This window comes from Monodelphis domestica, chromosome 2 (genome assembly GCF_027887165.1).
Source record: "Monodelphis domestica isolate mMonDom1 chromosome 2, mMonDom1.pri, whole genome shotgun sequence".
NCBI classification, from domain to species: domain Eukaryota; kingdom Metazoa; phylum Chordata; class Mammalia; order Didelphimorphia; family Didelphidae; genus Monodelphis; species Monodelphis domestica.
This window is the reverse complement of record NC_077228.1, coordinates 244,185,819-244,190,314: the sequence shown is the minus strand read 5'-3', so window position 1 is coordinate 244,190,314 and position 4,496 is coordinate 244,185,819.

The window sequence follows — 4,496 nt, the reverse complement described above, 5'->3', positions numbered from 1 at the left end:
AAACATAATCAACTAACCAATAATTGCTAGACGCATTGACAAAAACCAGTTGGGGGCAGTCCCCTTTGGTATGAAAGTATACATACAAATAAATGTTCAATCACCCACACCCAAAGTCATTCTTGATCTTCTCATGCAGCTTGTGGTCTGGAGGCATCTTCATGATGTCTTCTCCAAATAGTTCAGTTTCTGGATTCAGAGAGGTATCATGTTTCTTGACCTAAAATTCTTCTCAAAAGGAATTTAAACGTTGCAATTTAAAATAATATTTTTACATTTCCTGTGAAGAGGGTGATTGAAAAGCACAGGATCACTTAGTGATGCATGGCTGAGTTATGAGGTATATGAATCAATTGGCAAGAGAAATTAAAAAGACATCAGAAAAATCCAAATAAAAAAGAAATTTTTTGGATGAAAATATAGACTATCAAAGTCTTATGTGTAAAAATTCTAAGTAAAGGAAAAATAAATCTATAACAGGTCCTTGAATCAGGGCCCAATTCAAATGATCTAAGTGATGACACATTTACCCAGTCAGTAGCCAGGGCAACAGAAAGTTTGCCACACAATGAAAAGACAGAAAAGGGACTAGATTATAGGAGCCAGGTTTGGAGCCAAGTTTGGGATACTCGTCTGTAAGCATTTTCAGAGAGAGTGTAGATACAAGTGTGGGGTTTTCCCTTAATGGACTTCCCTGACCAGCAGGGTCCCACAAGGGAAGGGGCTCACCTTTGTGATGGGACCCGAGGAGAGGTAGGAACCAAGAACCAGGGTGGAAATGAAAGACATGGACAAGTCAGTGTTTGAATAGGGCAGGCAATCCCTATGATACTCCCTTTGATAGGAAAGTATGAGTACAAAGGAACACGAGGTAGAGGAGGAGATTAAGATAGGGAATGCAGGCCGAGATGGTTACAGCCTCGGGGAAGGAGAAGATCAAGAGGAGAGAGAGATATAGTCATCAAGGAGTCGAGTGGAGCTCCATGGAAGGGGAGAGAAAAGCCAAGAAGAAGTTCATGGGTTTGCCTCTGAATTTATTCCTGTCCTGTTTGGGCGGTACTCCCAAGCAGGTAGTAACCACATCACAAAGTATAGACAATTAAGATTGGGTGGCAAGGTAGAGGGAACACCTTTGGGCGTGTAGATGGCAAACTGCGCTTTCCCGGGGAATTGAGTCTGAGCATGTTAATGAGTTTGTCTTAGCCAAGGGCCACATGGCCAGTTCAAGGTTACATTCACAAGCCTCATTGGTATAACCTTATGCTTGGAGACACAGTAATCATACAGTCATTTATATTTCATAGATGTGAATATGCTTGGGATGCTACAACAAGGAAGGCCTACGACTTAACAAATGTCAAACATCACAACCTTGAGTCCACCTTAATATATCCTGTGTGCTCTTTTGTGTGGCACTACTCAGGCTTAGCTTTGTGCTTCATTGGCCCTGTGAAATGGCTCTTTTGTGTATATCTTGTCCTGGAATCAGACAGAATCATTAAACAACATCCCATAATTTTTATTTAAACTATTAGTGGCATCATTTTTATAATCTCAAGCTTTGGGGGCATGCATTAGCAAATGTATTTTAAACTTTTATTACTGCAAAATCAAAATTTAAAGAAAATCTTAATGTTGGTGATATGTGCTTGAAATATAAAAAGGAGAGGAAAAAATACTAAAATAGTATATTGCACATGCAAGAAAAATATAATAACAGAGTTTTAAAAATTCAAAAATGTAGCTTATAATCATTGATACACTGTGTCAGCTAAGGAAATATAGAATAAAAAGGCGTTCTCACCAAAAATGAGATCCATTTCCTCTTCATACCTGGCCATGATCCACTGTGAGTACAAGCAAATGAATTGAACAGTAGTACAAATATGTAGTTATCAATATCCCCAGAATTCTCAAAAGCCCAGTTAATTACAATAGCAAAAAACACACTATCATTTTTACACATGAGTTGCTGTATGGCATTTTAAAAAGTCTATGAATTTATGGATATTTGTCACAATTTTTACAAACATAGTAAATCTTTCAACCTTGGTAAACATAATTTTAAACAAAGTAAAACTTATTTTGGGTGTAGAACATTATCAAGAAATCTAATATCATTCTGGTAGAAGTAAAATGAGCAGAAGAGTATAAATCAGAGATGCTCCCTTTTTTTTTCTTTGGGAGGACATGCCCTGGGATCAACTGCCCAGCTTCCATTCACATTTTTAGAAATGCGGGAGGTTGGGGGTTATAATTGTATTTCATTTCAGCTACTAGAATGGGCCTTACCTCATGGTAGGGGCAGGCAAAATGACCAGAGATTGTTAAGAAAAATTCTAAAAATCATGTCTAAAGAACCCTTAAAATCAATTTGAGATATTTAGCTCATTAAATTTTCCAGAGGTTGGTATAGCAATTTTCTGATGGAGTCCATCTATCCTCTATGTGACAATTTACAAAGTCAAAAATAGAAAAGCTGTTTTTTTTAAATGGGCTTACTCAGTAATGTTTGGTCAGTATAGTTATAGGGGAAAAGCATCAGAATTTAACAGCAGTTAAATCCCAGTACATTAAAATGATCCAGTGTAACAGAATAATATTGAATGCAGTAATATATGAACTTAAAATCACAAAATTGAACCTTAAACAAAACAATAAGTAAAATTCAATAGAATACAGAGATTTTTATAAAACATTGGAGTCTGAAATGCCTTAAAAATATAATCTCCAGTCTCTTTAAAGTTCCTTGTTTTTTTTTTTTTATTATCCATTTAGATGCCTATTGTCAGAAAGCAGAAGATTGGTAATGGGTAGGCAATGGGGGTTAAATGACCTGCCCAGGGCCACACTACCAGGAAGTGTCTGAGGCCAGATTTTAACCAAGGACCTCCAGTCTCCAGGCTTGACTCTCAAGCCACTGAGCCACTGAACTCCCCCCGCCCAAGAAGAGTGGATTTTAGGAATCCCAAATTTGGCTAAAGAGTTACAGGGAGCTCAATTTTTCCCCTGGCACTCAGGTGAAATAAATGAAAGAATCAATAGAGTAAAAAGATATCCTTTTAAAGTAGCCATGCTTGTAAGTTCCTGTTTGGAAAAGTCTCTTCCTTCTTTCTTTCTTTCTCCCCCACTGTGGTCCCCTGTCCTCTGCCCCCTGCTATGTGGAGGCTAATGAAAGAACACCCCCATTTTTACCAGCTGGTTTTTGATCCTGAAGAAATTGGGTCTTGTTATCAGCAGCCTGGGGCAATGAGCGGTCTGCTCTGAGGCTAGAGTTTACTGGGGCCAGCGGGCGGTTCACCAGGTGATTGAGATCTGTGTTGGAGGCCAGAGGTGCAGGAATCAGGTGGGCCAGGTGAGCGAGAGAAAGCCTGGGAGCAGCAGCAATTTGAATCAAACAGGTCCAGATCAAGAGGCTTTTCTGAAAATTCTTGGAGGAACTTGGCTTTAAAAAAAATCACTATCTAGGCTATCTTTTTTTTTTTAATTGAGACTCCCATTAGGTCGCCAACTGTTATGATTAAAATTTTTAGCTTCTCTGCTAAAAGTATTATATTTTTATGAGGTTTTATTAAAGATTAAGAAATTAAGAAAATATGAATATAGAAAGCACGTGGCTAGGAAGGCCAAAAGGCCCATTGAATTTCACTCACTACATCTTCGGAGACGCATGTCCCTAGAAGCAGAAGCCAAGAGAGGGAGCCTGAGGTTGGAGTCTGTTTAAAAACCCCTCTCTCCTTGTGGCCCAGGTGATGACCTCACATGGGATTATGGGGAACTCTGGGAGCTACCAAAGACCCCTGGGTATTGAAGTCTGGGGTTGCAATCTCCATTTTTACACATACTTGGGGATCCCAGACTATACAAAACTGTTTCAACTGTTTGTAAATGAGACAAAAGGTATTGTTTCTGGTGTATTGACACAGACGTTAGGACAAAGTTATCATCCAATTGTATATTGTAGTTGTCAGCTTGATCCAATAGTTTTGGTATGTCCATTCACTGTATATTGTTCCCCTCAAATAGAAGCACTAATGAGGAAATTTCATACTCAAGCATATTCAGACTAATGAATATCTAAGTATGAAATTATACTTCTAGGGAGTGAAAACATCAAGTTAATAAGGTGTAGTGTATTAAATCCAGCTGCACTTCTTCCTGGTGAATGTGTATAAGTAGTAGATATGATGGATATGCCTAGGATGGATTTAAAAGACACTTCAATTGAAAATGCACTTTGTCTTATTCACTGATGGTTCTTCATATTTGTGAATTAGATATACCAGTGCTGCAGTTGTCACAGAATATGAGACCATTGGTATAGATCATTACCTAGTAACCTTAGTGCTCAAGGTGCACAGTTGGTCACTTTAAAGCAAGCATGTCTTCTGGCTGATGTTAAAAGTGCAAATATTTATACAGACTCCTGATATGCTTTTTCAGTTTGTCATGCTACAGGACAGATCTGGAAACAATGAGGTTTTATTACTGCATCG